Genomic DNA, 19,496 nt, shown 5'->3' with positions numbered 1-19,496 from the left:
AGTATAGACAACATAGAAGTCCTATATCATAATTTTACTACAACCCTCTCATATTCTATTAAAAAGTTCTCAATTGAAGTCTCAAATAATAAAAGAAATAGCAAAACCAATCCCTGGTATGACAAAGATTGTAAAAATGCGAGGAGAGCAATTAAGGAAGCTGTTGATGATTCTCTTAAAATGGACAAGATAAGAATATATAAAGCCCTAATTAAAAGGAAAAAGAGGCAGTACATTCGTCAAAGACAGGAGAATCTCTTACACCTCTCTAAGGTAGCTCCTAAGAAATTTTGGAGGCAGATTCTGACTAGGAAGACTAAGGATAATAATAAAATTGCTCTCCCCGATTGGAATTCTTATCTTAAAAAGCTTTATGAATCTCCTAATGTCATGGATAATTTGGAAACCCTGCTCACAACGAAAGAAGTCTTCTCTTTAGAAGACATTAAGTTTGGGGTTAATCGCCTCGCGAATGGGAAAGCTAAGGACATTGAAGGTTACCAGGCAGAAATCTTAAAAATTGGAGGCCCTGTCCTCATCCCCCACATCCACAAGCTTTTCAATCAAGCTGTTAAGCAAGGGTTCCCTAAACCTTGGACTGAGAGCCTCATTATCCCTATTTTTAAAAGTGGAGATACAAATAACCCCTCTAATTATCGGACAATTATGATCAGCCCTCTCTTAGCCAAATTATATGGTAGTATTCTGGAGAAAAAGTTAAGCATATGGCTTGAAAGTGAAGGTAAGCGGGCTAAAGGCCAAGCAGGTTTTAGAATAAATCACTCAACAACAGACCACCTTGTTACGCTAAGAATCATTGCGGAGGAATGTCGTAATGATAAATCCAATTTATTTTGCTGCTTTGTAGACTTCAGAAAGGCTTTCGATACGGTTCCTAGATACAACCTTTGGAATAGGTTAGAAGAGCTAAAGGTTCCTCTTGAGTTAAGGGCTGCTGCTATAAGGCTATACGAGAATGTAATTGCCAAGCTAAAGAACAATGAGGGGTGGTCAAAAGATATTAAGTGTAACATCGGAGTTAAACAAGGGTGCCCCCTCTCCCCTACTCTATTTGGCATTTACATAGATAAGCTCGAAGGTTATTTAGAAGAAGCAGGATGTGGTGGCACAATCTTAGCTGGGATAGTCATTATCCTTCTTCTCTATGCTGACGATATTGTTCTTTTGGCAAGATGCCCTTCTGATCTTGATAAGCAACTCAAGCTTCTTAAGGATTTCTGCTCTACCATGGGTATGACTGTTAACACAGACAAAACAAAAGTTATGATTATCAAATCCAAGAAGGACACTTGCGCTAATTTTATGTATGACAATAATAACTTGGAGGAAGTGTATTCTTACAAGTACCTAGGAATTGATATCCATCCCAAGCTCAACTGGAACCATAGCATTGAGAAAAGGATCAATGGGGGATGGAAAACTTATTTTGGTCTTGAAAATAATTGTAAAACAGCAAACCTCGTAATGTGGGATAAAAAGAAGTTCCTCTTTGAAACTTTAGTCATCCCTGTTATCTTATATGGTTGTTAAGTTTGGGGCTGCAGCATCTCCAGAGAATCATGGAGGAAGATTGAGCAAATCCAAAAGCGTTTTATAACTTATAAACTGGAAATTAAAAGTAATACACCCTATCCAATTCTCCTTATAGAAGCAGGTCTTTCTCCTATTGAGAGCCTAGCTATGCTCAGGTTTCTGTTGTACAAGCACAAGCTCAATAACATAGACAATCATAGACTTCCTAAGCTAGCTTTAAATGCTAGCCAAAACCACCTAAGGCTTAACGGGGGATGGCATAAGGACACAAGGGCATGGTTAAACTATTGGGAGATCAATGAGAATGATGCTTTGCAAAACATAAATAACATTAAAGATATTGTTACTTCTAAGTTCAAAGAAAAATTGTGGTGTGAGAAAGATTTAGCGTCTAAAAGAAAATTAAGTTATTATAAGATGGTCATCAACCCCACCCTTGAAGATCAAAAGTATCTCTCTATTCTAACTAGCTCAAAGAAGAAAATTAATATAGCAAAGGTTAGAACGAATTCTCATGAGCTCCATAGTGAAACTGGCCGCTGGGCAGTTCCTAAAACGCCATGGATGGAAAGGATCTGCCATATTTGTGAGAATAAGAGCATCGAGGATGAAAACCACTTCCTCTTAGAGTGCCCTGCATACAACCACATTAGATCTCAATTTCAAAACCTTTGTTACAATACTGACCTTCCTAGCCTTTTACAATGCCAAAATTATAGTGAACTCGGGAGGCTTCTCTCCAAGCTTTTTGAGCATAGGAATAAAATCTTAAATCAAAATAAATAATTTGTCTTTTTAGGTCCGATAGATCATTATTTGGTCTCAGGGAATGTTAACCATCATCATCATTAAAAATAATAAATTTTTTCTAAGTTTTCTCCGAGTCAACTACATAAGTCAATTACAAAAAAGGTGGAAGTTTATTTTCTCCAAAAATTTGTGTGTAATTGATATGGATTTTTTAAAATATTAACATGCAAGAATTATATTTATTTAATATATAAAATGATTAAAATTTTGGTGATTTTTTAAGAGTAATTATTTAACGTGTGAAATGATTATAATTTTATTTTTAATATGTGAAATGATTATAATAATGATTACTATTGGTTTATGCGAAGTGGTTTTGGGGAAAACCATATCTGAATTCCCAAAGTGGGGTTCATCTTCAGTTACTCTTTTTCATCACTGGAAATTTAGGGAGGCCATTGAAATTGAAAAAAGGCTTAAGAATTTTAATAGAGATGACGGAGGGAAAATTAGTAATCGCTGGATCCCTGCTCTCTCTTCCCAAATGTTTTCCTTCTAAATTAAAAGTTCAGAACCAAATGTTTAAGTGAAATTAATTTGGATTAAACTTACCTAGTAAAGAAACTATATTCTTTCGAAGTTAATTAATTTCCATTTAGGTTGGATTCCTATAATTAATTATTTAACTAATGTAATAAGATATCTATTTTAACTTTTCTTATTTCATTTGAATTTATTCATTTAGATAATATTAAATGTATCTATTAATAGGTTATGGTTCTTGACTATTTAATGAATATAACAAAATAACCCTTAAACTAATAAGCTATCCGTTTGCATATATATATATATATATATATATATATATATATATATATATATATATAGATATATATATATAATAAAATTTTATTAACTTATTAATTTTGCCTTTCTTACCCCTTGGTTCTGTTACTTAGTTAAATGTAGTCGTTACTTAGTAAAAAATGGTCCAATCAAGTTGCCCAGTCAATTTAACCGTTTCCGAGTCATTAAATGCAGCTTTGATCTGGTTCTTCAACTCGTCCTAAGGATGAACCACACTCTTGGTTTGAAACCCATAGGCAATATGAATTTGGATGTGATTTTCATTTGGTTCTTCAACTTGTCGTGACGTTGAACCACACTCGTTGGTTCGAAAAGCGTCCACAATATGAATTTGATTGTGATTTCTGCTAAAAACTCTTTTCTTAAACCTGTTATGGATTAGATAAACCTTAATTTCACAATAATTATTATTATTATTATCATTTAATTTGTGGAATTTTAAAAATAATGTTTATTGTTTTCATATATATATATATATATATATATATATACTAATTAATGTATTTCTAAAATTTAAAAATTCTCAATTTTTATTAAAATGGATCAAAGAAGCCTAAACTCTATAATAAAATAAGAAAATAAATTATCATTTATTTTGTAAAATAAAAAAAATTAAAAAAAAATTGATATAAAATTTTATTTTTTTTATTAATTAATATATTTTTGTATTAAATAATGTATTTTTAAAGTTTAAAAAGTTATGAGTAATATTCTCAATTTTTATTAAAATTAAAATAAGAAAATAAATTACCAGAATATCTCAATTAAAAAACAAAATTACTTTTAAAAAATAAAAAAACCTTTAAATTTCCAAAAAACATAAAACCTTTAAATTTCCAAAAAACATAGGATTATTTTGAATTAATATAATAAGTAAAAATCATAGGATTATTTTGAATTAATATAATAAGTAAAAATACATAAAAATAGATATATAAGTATTGTATAAACTATACAAATATATCATTTAAAATATTTTTTAAAAATATTATAATTAAAATATAAAATAAAATTGTCTTAGATAAAATTGTTATATATAAAATTATTTTACTGAGAATATATTAGTTTAATATTTTATAATATAAACAATGACATACATGTAAATATCAAAAAATATACAAAGTTGTTAATAAATAAAAGTCAACAAACAAAACACAGAAAACATACATTTATAAAGAAAACATAAAAAGAAAACGTATATAAACAAGCAATTATTCTAAAAACCACTAAAGCATACACACTACAATTTCTAAAGTGTTTACACACATTACACAATTTCACATGAATAAACAAACAAAGAAATTTTTAAAAATGTCATTCAAATGCAAATTCAAATGAGTAGTCACATAAATGCAAATTCAACTTAAAAAACATGGTATAGTATTTCAAAATAACATTCAAATTGTCTTCACCATTCACACAAATTCACATTTACAAAAGCAAATATACAATGCAAAAAACCAATCAAGCATTATAGAAATTGAAATCAATAAATTAAAAATTAGACATTTTCAAAGCCACTCGCACACATTTATAATTCAATGGAACACAACTAATATACATTTGTAAATTAAAAAAAAAACACATACAAATTCAAATTAATACAACAATACAAACAAACATTATCAAAATCACAATCACATTCATATATACACAAGCAATTTCAAAACACATACATATACATGAAACAAGAAAATGTAAGATACAAATTTTAAAGATACGTTTTTAAATCAACATGCAAATACACCTAAACATCATGCACACCATGAAGACATGTACACTCAAATAAACTACACCCCCATTTTAAAATTTCAAATAAACCAACACAATCAATTTTAATTAAAATATACATATCTTCAAAACCACGTATACACACACAAATACACAATTTCAAATAAACACACTAAACATCATATCACCATCAACACACATGCATTCAAATAAACAACACCCATTATACAATTTCAAATAAACAAACAAAATATGGCTTTAAATTAGAATATAAACATTGTCAACACCACTTATACACTTACATACACATCTTCAAATAAGAAAACAAAAGGCATAAAGGATACTTTTATATCAATATACAACATATATACACAAACGATTTCAAGTAAACAACACACAACACACAACAATACACAACTTACAAACAAGAAAACATAATATCCACCATCTACATACACACATTCAAATAAACAACACATTATACAATTTCAAGCAAGAAAACACAATGCACACAAGACAAGTTTAAATCAATACACAAAGCTAACACACCTACACAAATGATTTCAAGTAAACAACACACGACATGCAATTTCAAATAAATGACACAACATACAAACACAATCAAACACCATATCCACCATCAACGTACATACCTTAAATAAAAAATAGCAATTATACAATTTCAAATAAAAAAAAAAAATGCAATTTTAAATAAGAATGTAAACATTGCAAAAATCATTTATAGACACATATACACAATTTCAAATAAGAAATGGCAAACCACACAAGACAACTTTAAATCAATATACAAAGTCAACATGCCTACATAAATAATTTCAAGTATACAACACACAACATACAATTTCAAATTAGAATACAAATATTGTAGAAACACCTATATACATATTTTCACAACCTCAAACAAACAAAGAACACATACATCCTGAAATCCACTAACATACATGCATAAACAATCTCAAATAAACAAACAAAATATAATTAAAAAACAAAATATAATTAAAATATAATTTCAAATTAGAATACAAACATTGCCATACAAATACAATTTCAAACAAATAAACACCCATTATTTCAAATCAATATATAAAACTAAACCAGCCATTATTTCAAGTAAATATACTATTATCAAAACCACTAAAACATACATTTACAATCTCAAATAAATAAATACAATACAATCCAAATAAACAAACATACTATCCAATTTCAAATCATAATATAACTATTCTCAAAGCCACCTATAATATACATATACAAATATAATTTTAAAATTCAACAAGTTATATATAATACATTTAATCATCTTATAAAAAAATATAAATTACTTTATTTATCTAATTAAATAAATTATTTAATCATCTTATAAAAAAATATAAATTACTTTATTTATCTAATTAAATAAATTATGAGTAATTTTGTTTATTAAAATTATTGAGTGATAATTTAAATATGTATAAAACTTTCCTTTTTTCTTCGAATTAAAATGTAAGATGAAATATTTTGAATGTTTTTTCATGAATATGATAATAGAAATACATGTTTCATGAACATGATAATAATGGTAACGCACATTTTAAACGTAAATACTAAAAAATAAATGTGTGTCTACTTAAAATGCAGCTTGATATGTGTCAATTTAATAAATAATGGAAATAAAATTATAAAAATAAAAGAGACTACATTTGGAAGAGGTTTACCTTTTTAAAAAATAATTATTAATGACTATGTGTACATCACCTTTTCATAAAATTATGAAAAAAATAAGAAAATGACATTCATGTTTATTTGTAATTAAGATATAATCCAAAATTACTTCTCAAAATAAACTTACAATAACACAACAAAATATATTAAAAATATAAATTATATCTAATTAAAAAAATACAGTAAAATATTACAATATTTTTTATTAAATATAATAATAAAACATTTATTAAATATAATAATAAAACATTTTATTTATTTTTAAATAGATTTAGTTATTATATATATATATATATATATATATATATATATATATATATATAAATAAGTTAATTAATTTATTAATTTTGTCTTTTTACCTCTTGGTCCTTTTACTGAGTCAAATGTAGCCGTTACTTAATAGCAAATGGTCCAATCTAGTTGTCTGGTCAATTTATATTCCTTGGATGAATTGATCTCCCTATTTAACATGCAACTTTGATCTAGTTTTTCAACTCGTCCTCAAGATGAACCACACTTGTTGGTTCGAAACGCTTCAGCAATATGAATTTGGATGTGATTTTCATCTTGTTCTTCAACTCGTCCGGAGGATGAACCACACTTGTTGATTCGAAACACCTAGACAATATAAATTTGGATGCGATTTTCTCTGAAAACTCTTCTCATAAACCTATTACGAACCACACAAACCTTAATTTAACAATGATTATTATTATTATCATTTAATTTGTGGAATTAAAAAAAATGTTTATGGTTTTTTTAATATATTGATATATATATTTTTGTATTAATTAATGTATTTCTAAAATTTAAAAATTCTGGATTCTTATCAAAAATAAAATAGGAAAATAAATTATCATTTATTTTGCCAAATAAAAAAAATTGATATATTATTTTATTTTTTTGTATTAGTTAATGTATTTTTAAAGTTTAAAAAGTTATCATTAATATTTTCAATTTTCATTAAAAATAAAATAAGAAAATAAATTATCAAAATATCTCAATTAAAAAACAATTACTAAAAAAATAAAAAACATTTAAATTTCCAAAAAACATATGATTATTTTCAATTAATATAATAAGTAGAAATACATAAAAAGTATTATATAAATTATACAAATATATGATTTAAAATATTTTTTAAAAATATTATAATTAAAATATAAAATAAAATTGTCATATTTTACTCAGAATATATTAGTTTAATATTTGGTAATATAAACAATGACATACATTTAAATATCAAAAAATATACAAAGTTGATCATAAATAAAACTCAACAAACAAAACATAGAAAACATACAAGAAGAAATATATAAACAAGAAATTATTTTAAGAAACACTAAATCATACATACTACAATTTCAAAAGTGTCTACACACGTTACACATGAATAAACAAACAAAGAAATTGTCAAAAAATCACACATTCAAATGCAATTTCAAACAAGTAGTCACATAAATACAAATTCAAATTAAAAAACATGGTATAGTATTTCAAAACAACATTCAAATTGTCTTCACCATTCACACAAATTCAAGTTTACAAAAACAAATATACAATGCAAAAAACCAATCAAGCATTATCGAAATTGAAATCAAATTTTCAAAGCCACTCACACACATTTATAATTCAATGAAACACAACTAATATATATTTGTAAATTAAGAAAACACATACAATTTCAAATTAATACAACAATACAAACAAACACTATCAAAATCACAATCATAGTCCTATATACACAAGCAATTTTGAAGACACACATACATATACATGAAACAAGAAAATGTAAGGTACAAATTTTAAAGATACTTTTTAAATCAACATATAAATACACCTAAACATCATACACACCATGAAGACATGTACACTCAAATAAACTACACCCCCATTTTACAATTCCAAATAAACCAACACAATACAATTTTAATTAAAATATACATATAGTCAAAACCACTTATACACACAGATACATAATTTCAAATAAACACACTACTTATGAACCTAAGTAAACATCATATCACCATCAACACACATGCATTCAAATAAACAACACCCATTATACAATTTCAAATAAGCAAACAAAATATGATTTTAAATCAGAATATAGACATTGTCAACACCACTTATACACTTACATACACATCTTCATCTTCAAATAAGAAAATAAAAGGCATAGAGGACAGTTTTAAATCAATATACAACATACATACACAAACGATTTCAATTAAACAACACACAACTTACAAACAAGCAAACATAATATCCACCTTCTAAATACATACATTCAAATAAACAACACATTATACAATTTCAAACAAGAAAACACAATGCACACAAGACAATTTTAAATCAATACACAAATCTAACATACCTACACAAATGATTTCAAGTAAACAACACACAACGTGCAATTTCAAATAAATAACACACAACATACAAACACAAGCAAACACCATATCCACCATCAACATACATACCTTTAAATAAAAAATAGCGATTATACAATTTCAAATAAAAAAATAAAATGCAATTTTAAATTAAAATATAAACATTGCAAAAATCACTTATGCACACATATGCAAAATTTCAAATAAAAAATCACAAACCACACAAGACAATTTTAAATCAATATACAAAGTCAACATACCTGGATATATGGTTTCAAGTATACAACACATAACATACAATTTCAAATTAAAATACAAATATGGTAGAAACACACACATATTTTCACAACCTCAAACAAACAAAAGAACGCACATGCATCGTGAAATCCACTAACGTATATGCATAAACATTCTCAAATAAACAAACAAAATATAATTTCAAATTAGAACACAAACATTGCCAAAACTACTTATACAAATACAATTTCAAACAAATAAACACACATTATTTCAAATCAAATATATAAAACTAAACAAACCATTATTTCAAGTAAATATACTATTATCAAAACCACTAAAACACACATTTACAATCTCAAACAAATAAATACAATACAATCCAAATAAACAAACCATTATTTCAAGTAAATATACTATTATCAAAACCACTAAAACACACATTTACAATCTCAAACAAATAAATACAATACAATCCAAATAAACAAACATATTATTAGATTTCAAATTCTAATACAACTCTCGCCAAAGCCACCTATAATATAAATGTACAAATATAATTTTAAAATTCGACGAATTATATAAATTACTTTATTTATCTAATTAAATAGATTATGAGTAATTTTGTTTATTAAAATTACAGAGGGATAATTTAAATGTGTATAAAACGTTCCTTTTATCTTCAAATTAAAATGTAAGATGAAATATTTTGAATACTGTTTCATGAATGTGTTAATAATTGAAATACATGTTTCATGAACATGATAATAATGGTATAGCAGATTATTAATGTAAATACTAAAAAATAAATGTGTGTCTACTTAAAATGCATCTTGATATGTGTAAATTTAATAAATAATGGAAATAAAATCATAAAAATAAAAGAGACTACATTTGGAAGAGGTTTACCTTTTTAAAAAATATATTAATAACTATGTGTAGATAACCTTTTCATAAAATTAGGGAAAAAAGAAGAAAAGGAAATGACATTTATATTTATTTGTAATTAAGATATAATCCAAAACTATTCCTCAAAATAAACTTGAAATAACACAAATATATATATATATATATATATATATATAAAAAAAAAATATAAATTATATTTATTAAAAAAATACAGTGAAATATGACCATATTTCTGATTAAATATAACAATAAAACATTAATAATACATATGAATTCTATTTTTTTTAATAGATTTAGTTATTCTATTAGAAAATATAAGAAAATACAAACATATCAGGTTATTCACATGTTGTAAAATAAAATGAAAATGATCTTACCAAATTGTTGCGGCTAAAGCTCTCGGCGAAGCACATTGTGAAAGGATAAGTTTACTTGGTTTGTTGCTCACAGGCAGGCGTACGCCAAGAGCCTAACTGAGGCAACTATACGCAAAGTCATTCTATTTATTCCCTTCGAATGCTACCAAGTACCCATAGCACAGGGAATACTAACATTAAATAGAGACTCCCTGAAAACTAGAGAGCGCGCTAAAACAGGTAAGTAGATAAGTAGAGACAAAGACTAGATTAGATTAGACTTGACTTGACTTATGAAGGTGAGACTGGAAACTCTAGGATGGAATTTGATTGGTAAATTGTTTGTGATACGATGATTTTTATAGAATTTGTCAAGCAAATTACTTGTGATATGGTGATTGTTTTGTCACAATGTAATTTAAAATTGTAAAAATTGATTAAAAAGTGTGAAAACCTTCAGATTTAACATAATTTTATATTTGAATTCCTACCCACAATAATGAAGCAACTCAAAAACAAAATTCAATTAATGTGGGAAAAGCGCGGCAATATAAAAATACCATATCAATAAAAGTAATATTGAATGATATGATGCTGGAAAATTATGAAAATTTAACCGATGAAATTTAAATTTCTGATTTGTTTAGCATCGTAATGCGCTAAAAACAGATAAATAGAGAATGGAAGCCCCAGGATAGAATTTGTCAAGCAAATTACTTGTGATATGGTGATTTCTTTGTCACAATGTAATTTGAAATTGTAAAAATTGATTAAGAAGTGTGAAAACCTTTAAATTTAACATAATTTTATATTTGAATTCCAACCCAACAATAATGAAGCAACTCAAAAACAAATTCAATTAATGTGGGAAAAGCGCGGCAATATAAAAATACCATATCAATAAAAGTAATATTGAATGATATGATGCTGGAAAATTATGAAAATTTAACCGATGAAATTTAAATTTCTGATTTGTTTAACATCGTAATATTTTATATAATTAATAAAAGATAATAATAATCCATATTATTCTCAATATTTCAAATCATAATATTTTAATTCATATTTTTTTTTCAAATATTTTATATAATTAAAATATTTTAGTGGGCAATCAAATAGATTACCATTAGAAGCATTCTGGACAGGTTTTCGATTGGCAACAGGCATGGATCCACATTACAGTTGACCTACCCAAACCTGGTTCTTTGCTATGATTATATAACCTTTCACCCCTTGGATTCACACTTAAGCGGAGCGTGATCAAGGGACAGAATTCGAATTCTCTAAATTGATATAGTCAATTTAGCTAGCTGGGCGAAATAAAACATAATTACTATTTCCAATTCTTTCCAATTCTTTCTGTTTTTTTAAGGAAAAAACCATCATAGATTTATATTAAGAAAATATATAAATCTTTAATAAATAAGCTGTTGGGTTGAACCAAATGCCCAGCAGCCTTTGCAAAAATTGGATACAAATAGTCCGAATGTTCCCATTCTGTCTTCTGCTTGCAACAGTTTCGTACCTCCAGCTAGTAACTTCTCAACACCAGGTTCCTATGATTAGTGCACACTACAATCAATAGTATATAATTATTAGGTTTAGATAAGGAAATGACTGTTATCCAAAGAAACAGAATTACAGTAAATTCATATGCATAATCCTCCGTAATATTAGAAACACAGATATTACTGTAATTTCAAGTGAGGAAGAACCCTGATGTTACCGCAAACCATAATCTATAATTCCAAAAAAAGCTACTCTTACCCTGACAATAATAGATCTATACGTTTAATTTTATTGTGTGGACTTGGCCAAAATTTTCACAATGCCCAGTTAAGATGGTTTTAGCCTAAATTTTTCTATTGGAATGTAGATTAGTGTGGTTTTAGCGCACGAACTAACCGAGAGAGATGCAGGTAATAGATGTCAATTAAATAATGCAGTGAATTTTTTTTGGCTAATCTACTTATTGAATTCACAGCGAGCTAGCCTGCTATACGAGGTAGAGTAAACCTGGGCTAATGATAGAGTACATATTACCAGCAAGGCTAAAATAAACTAAATTAATGTGAGACCTAGAGCCACCAGTACAAGGTCACTTAAACCTACCAGGGCCAGCGGCACAAGGCAGAGTAAACAAGAAAACTCAACAGATAGATATCCAATCCACGGACTATACCATGTAGGGCTAAACTAAATTAATGTGAAACCCAGAGCCAACGATATAAGGCCGAGTAAAGCTGGGCTGATATGAGAGACCCAGAGCCCCGCGACACAAGGTAGAGTAAACCTAGATAAGAGTGATTAAATGAAAAACCATGATCTAATAAACCATGCAGGAGTAAATAAAATTAATGTGAGAGAGCCAGTGAAGGGATAGTAAAGCTAGGTTATAGTGATTAAATAAAAAACACAGCAGATGCATGTTAAAGTGGAGCCACTGTCATCCATACACACGGGTTTAAATCACAATTAATGAGAATTTAAAATTAATAATCTCCGCGGAGAATCAGAAGACAAATCCATGTTACATACCTAGATTTCATGGTTTCCACGATTGAGGGTTTCCGTTGTTCAATGAATTAGGATCTAACATCCACATACCTTAAACAACCAGCGATCCATGTCAGGGCAAACCTTGGTTAATGGCAGAGTAAACACAACAAATACATATTGAATCCAGAGCTATCTCATGCAGGGCTAAAACCTAACGTGATGTGAGAGACCTAGATCCCGCGATACAAGGCCTAGTAAACCTGGGTTAGGGTGAGCGAGCCAGAGCCAACCATAGCAGGCAGAAGAAACCGGGGTTACAGTGATTAATGGGCAAAAACAGCAGATGCATATTCAATCCACGAACTATACCATGCAGGGCTAAACTAAATTAATGTGAGAGACGCAAAGACAACGATACAAGGCCGAGAAAACGAAGGTAAGAGTGATAAAAGGAAAAACACAGCACATACATATTGAATCCAGGAGCTAAACCCTACAGGGCTAAACTACACTAATGTGAGGTGAGAGACCCAGAGCGAGCGGTAAAGGCAGAGTAAACCCTGCACGGCTAAACTAAACTAATGTGAGAGACCCAGCGCCAGCGGTAAAGGCAGAGTAAACCTGGGTTACAGTGATTAAATGAAAAACACACCACATAGGTTAAAGTGGAGCCACAGCCACCCATAAATACACGGGGAATTTAGGTTTTTTTCCTTTTATTCATTTTATCTAAATTAGAATTATTCAAAGTTGATGATCTCCCTTCTTTTTAGACTATTTGTCGTAATTAATTATTCAAAGGTTTTTGATAAGTTTAGATGGTTGAGATTTTTTCTCTTAATATTTATATAAATCTCTACCAACTAACTATAAAATATAGTTTAATTTAAAGCTTTATCGAGACATTCAATATAACGTGTATTAACATTTTATTGATATAAAATGTGTTAAAGTTTTAATGTTTTTTATCACGACTTTGTGTCTAAGGATGTAGTAATCCTTGGGACTTCTGCATCATTCAAACCATTGTATAAGTATGACTAGCATTTGCACCTAATGTTGCAAAGGAAACGCCATAAGGCATAGAGTGGGGAAGAATAGCGGACATGTAAATGGAAATTATTGAAAGCAAGGGTGGATGATCAGAAACCAAGTGACTAGTGCGTGTTTAATCAGAAGATTGGGCAAGCGTTCTTTGGATTGGTGATCATTAGTAAAATTGCAAGGAGGAATATATATATCAATAAAAGCTCATTGTCGGGAGAGCAATGAGTGTAGTTTGACTGCAATATCTTTTCCTTCTGGCACTTTTATTGCTATATCTTTTCCTTCTGCCATGCTCCTGCTCTCTAGAAAGTCCCAGAGAGGAGTTTCCCTTGAATATCTGTCATGCTCAACTGTGTAGATTTTGATTTCAATTAGAGCTAGAGAAAGCAATGTAAGAATGTCATTCTTGATCACAATAAAACAAGTCGTTGGAGGATATCAAAAACGAAGTGACCAATACATGTTTAGTCAGAAGACCAGGCAAGTTCTCTATGAATTGGCGATCATGGGTAAAATTGCAAGGAGGAGAAGATATCGCAGTGTAAGTTCAGTGTTTAGAGAACATTGAGCACACTTTGACCGCTATATCTTTTCCTTTTAGAACTTCTACCACTATAGCTTTTCTTTCTGTCATGCTCCTACTCCGATATACTATATTCTCATTCCATTTTCATTAGCAAACATAGTACAACTATAGTCCTGAGCACACCTCTCTCTCCATGAAGTCCAACTAATCTTATTCCTTCCGTGATGACAAGTTCTGGATTTCATTCCAAAAAGGTGCATATGTCTGACAAGTTTGATATGAAAATCAAGTTTATATCTAGAAAGTTTGTAGATACTAGGCACAGTCACTGCCTACCATGTAATCACATCCTTTGCATTCGTTCCTTCACTCAATAAAATGTAGTTTAGTTTCTCACACTAACATCTATCGATCTATCTACATATATGACTAGCAGTCTCCACAAAAAACAGAGCTCGTAGGTAGCTAAGTCATTAAAATTAACAGTTGGATTGATTTTCCTTTCATTGGTGAGTTCACCCTGATAGGTGCTGCAATTTTAAATGGCCAAAGAAGATGCTTCAGCCCTATCACTTATGATTACAACTATCAAACCATGTAATGGCACCCACCCTGATAAGTGCTGCTATTTTAAATGGCCAAAGAGGATGCTTCAGCCATATCACTTATGATTACAACTATGAAGTTGAAGAACAGGACAACCATATGTCTAAAAATAACTTAAGTCAAAAGATAGACACTGAATATATTTGTTCTTTTGAAACAGGGCTATTCATTACAAAGATGTAATATAACTCTTCACAACAAGAAGCTTCTCCATGCATGTCTTTAGGTGCCAACAAAACCACTTATTATGGTATTTTGGCAACACCAACAAGGTGGAAACAAACAAAGGTTGCACTTTCCACTATTCCCTACATGATCCATCCTTCTCATTAAAGTTCGAGCCACTGGTCTATCCTTTACTTTTTCTCTGAGAAGAAACCCACTGATTTATTATTCAAAATGCTTGATTGATTTTCCCTGGTAAATTATCTTAATTCAAAAGAGACTATAATTGGTTTTCACCTGTGTTCATCTGGAAAGAAACATACAAGAATAAAAGGTAAAGAACGACGTCTCATTCAAAATTAGTGAGCCTCCTAATAACATTTCCAAACCTGCTTTCACTCACTCCCCACGAATTTAGATAAAAACACATTCCAAAGAAGAAATAAATATTTTTTCTATAATCTAGATCTATCTCCATAAGCACTAGGCCCTAGCAGAGCAGTTTCCCTTGAATATCTGTCATGCTTAATTGTGTAGATTGTGTATTATTCATGATTTTCTCTTAAACGTCACCCTTAAGAATGCCCTGGATCTTCCTTGAGGGGAATCGATTTTCTCAATGCTTCTTATTTTCTTAATGCTTCTTATCACATAATGGTATCCCAAAAGTATCATAAATCGAATCCAATGGAGAGGTATGACTGTAGGGGCTAAATGTCAAAACATACATTTTGCATGCATGAGGCTTCACTGATGCTGTAAGGCTGCCTTTATGATTAGCTTCCGGAGTTCTGTGCTGTAATATCCACACAGAGAAGACTATCAGTGAAATAACAAAAAATGTCATCTGCAACTGAGAATTAAGTATAACGGACACGCCACTTATAACCATCCTAAAATGTTTATGTGCAACTCTGGACATGTAGATGAAATTTACCTTCCATAAGTTCCTGACTTTGGCAGAAAAAGAAGAGTGAAGTCCAATGTCTTTCCAACCATTTTTCAAGCAATCCCACAAATACTAATTCAAATTCTATTCTGAAAGGAAGGAGTTATGGTGGGTTTCACAATAATCTTGCAATTCTACTTGAGCTTACCATGCTTTCTTAATTGTACTCCAGTATTGAATAGTGTTAACAATTAGCTGACCTCATCTTTGATACTATTAGCCAACCTGTTTAAATGAATTATCCTGATAAAATTATAATGGAAATGTTTATATATTTACCCGTTAAACCTTGAAGCAAGTCTCAAAATCATTCTATCATATAGTCTTGGAGATAGGACTGCAAGTTTATGGTCTGAAGCATTGTCCAAAGTGAAAAGAATGCAGCCTATCCAGAAAACATGGGTACAATTTCAGAACAAGTCAAGAAACATTATTTCCAAAAATGATGTTTTGAACAATTCAAAGAGTTCATTTCAACTTCGATTGTACTAGAGCAATATATAAATTCTGTTATTCTCTGGTTGCTGATCATGTTAGAGAATAACTCTCCATACATAAATGTAATAGGCTATTTAGGGATTCTGTTTTAGAGTACAAACAGATCATGTATAAGTGCTGTTAAGGATGATTAGCTGTAGGTTAATGAGTTAAAATAGGGAGGTTAGTTGCTGTTGAAGCTGGAATCTTTCCGCAGGACTCCACTACTGTGTTTGTGTATAAATAGAGGTACCAGTGAATAAAGAATTAGTGAAGTATCTTTGTGTGCACATTTTATATTGCTGCAATATGTATGTTTCTCATTATTTATCAAGTCACAATCCCAGCTGTAGAATCCAGATGATTAACATGTTGGTCTCCTTGTTGGACAGTAAGTAAATAACTGTGGAGATCAAGTCATCAGTCAATCGATGTTAACTGTGGTGTAGTTAGTGGAGTTGGAAAGATATTTGACTAATGTAGTCAAGTCTGGTCTCGTGCTAGCTGAATAAGCTATGTAATTTGCTCATATAATTGAATATTGAGACTTTACCTTCTGTTTATATGTATTTATGTTTAAATTTGAAGCCGCAATGTGACTTTAGGAAATTTTTTGACCTATATAACTCTAGGATGATTTTTGGGTTCAACTGAGTTCCACAAAATTCCAATGCAAGAGGGAAGAAATAAAAGGAGCAAGAGAATACCTTGAGGATGCAGTTATCACTCTAAAAATTGTTTTCAATTTCTATGGTGAAATGATATATACACAATTTTGTGTGATGGTATGGTTCATATAGGCAAAAGACAGAGTTTCATCTTGTTCTACCGCTTGTACTCTCTGAGAATGAACATTTTTCTTGTAAATTCGGCACAACACCCAATCATCAAGCTGGAGAACAGAAGTGCCATCAAAATCAACAATACCAATTTTAGTTGAATGAATCAATTCCTATTCATAAAGAATCAAAACACAAGAACTGTGAAAGGAAAATCATTCATATTGATCAATATTCAAGAAAAAATCACTTTGTAGGGTGTGTTATTTGTATTTACACAATTGATTTTTTTATTCAATCAACTATGCTATTCTCTGTGCTTTTGCTGGTTCCTTCATCACCACCATCATTGGGAAATTCATTTCCATCTTGAAGCATGAAACGAGTAGCAATTCCCAATTGATCTCACACTACCACCACAAAGAAGCTAGCAATCCTGATATACAAATCGAACCAACCATCCTATCAAGAAATCCATATAGTTCTCAATCTATAGCTTTGATAACCCAAAACTCAAATCTTTTATATTCAATATGCACAGAAATTTTCACATTAATATGTCTGGATCTCATTCTAAGATCTTTACAGATATGATACAGAGGTAAACCAGATTTTTCATACTATGACAAGCGATATTAGCAAGTCTTGGAGTCTCTCTTATGTAATGTCTTCTCCTTATTCGATAGAGTTGATGCTGTATGAGCATCGACTGCACTGAAGGGATCATCCAATAGATAAATGTCAGCATCGTTATATACTGCTCTAGCCAACTGAATCCTCTGGTTTTGTCCTCCACTCATATTCAATCCTCTCTCCCCAATCTCTGTCATATATCCATGAGCAAAACTCCCTATATCCTTGTCTAACGCACAAGCTTTTATTGCCTTCTTGTATTGAATTTTGTCCATTGGTTTCTCATAGAGTATGTTATCTCTGACAATACCACTCTAAATCCAAGTTGTTTGTGCCACGTAGGCAACATTGCCATGTACTTCAACCTACACGTAGTCCAATCAAAAAGTTTATGGAAGAATTTATGTACATAGAAAGCAAAAAAGTTGCATCTATAATCTTGTTGAACTATGAAATGGTTACTTTTGCTCAAGAAGAGTAGTTAATGTTCAACTTACATCTCCTGAAATTTTTGGGATTTCTCCAAGAATGTATATATCATAGCAGATTTCCCTGATCCCACTGAGCCACAAATTGCTACCTTTTCTCCAGTTTTAATGTGCAGATGATGTGACTTTGACGTTTGGACAGTGGATTGGGATCATCTATGGCAAGTCAATCTATTCACTTTGACTAATGTATCATTGTACTTATGGATTTATCTCTCTTTGAACATTTGATATTATCAAGAAGAAAAGATCTGTGGGTTTTCCACCTTGTGGGGTTTTGCCCTGGCTTTAAGCCTTTGAACTTTGATGTTCTTTCATTAGTTACTGTCATATGATAATGGTTAATGTGATTGCTAATGAATTAATGGAATTAATAATGAGCTAATGGATTAATGAAGTAACTGACCGAAGCAAAGAACACGTTAACTCAAAAATTAACAGCAATTCATTTATGGCGTTTGCCTATAAAAAGACATTTAACAAGTTCTTGGCTTCCCACTCAATAACTGAATTATAACATGAGGCAGAAATTGTTTCAGCTATGAAATGTGAATGTTGTGTGATCCTGCATGGTCATGCCATTACTTCAAGCTTCAAATTGGATCCATAGACATTGTCTCCTAATACTTTGACAACAATACTAGTCTTTTTGGTATGTGTTGTATTGGATATTCAAAGCTCTACAATCCACCTGATGTAGAGAAGTAACAACCTGCGAAGGAAAATGCAACAACCGATATTACATTAGAGGCTCTATAGCCAACATTCAGCTACACTTTCATGTGCCAGATAGCTAAAAAACAGA

The sequence above is a fragment of the Pinus tabuliformis genome, chromosome 8, assembly GCF_031772625.1.
Source record: "Pinus tabuliformis cultivar Carrire ecotype Pingquan chromosome 8, CPIR1, whole genome shotgun sequence".
NCBI lineage: Eukaryota > Viridiplantae > Streptophyta > Pinopsida > Pinales > Pinaceae > Pinus > Pinus tabuliformis.
The sequence above is the reverse complement of the archived record's forward strand: the minus strand, read 5'-3'. Positions refer to the sequence as shown.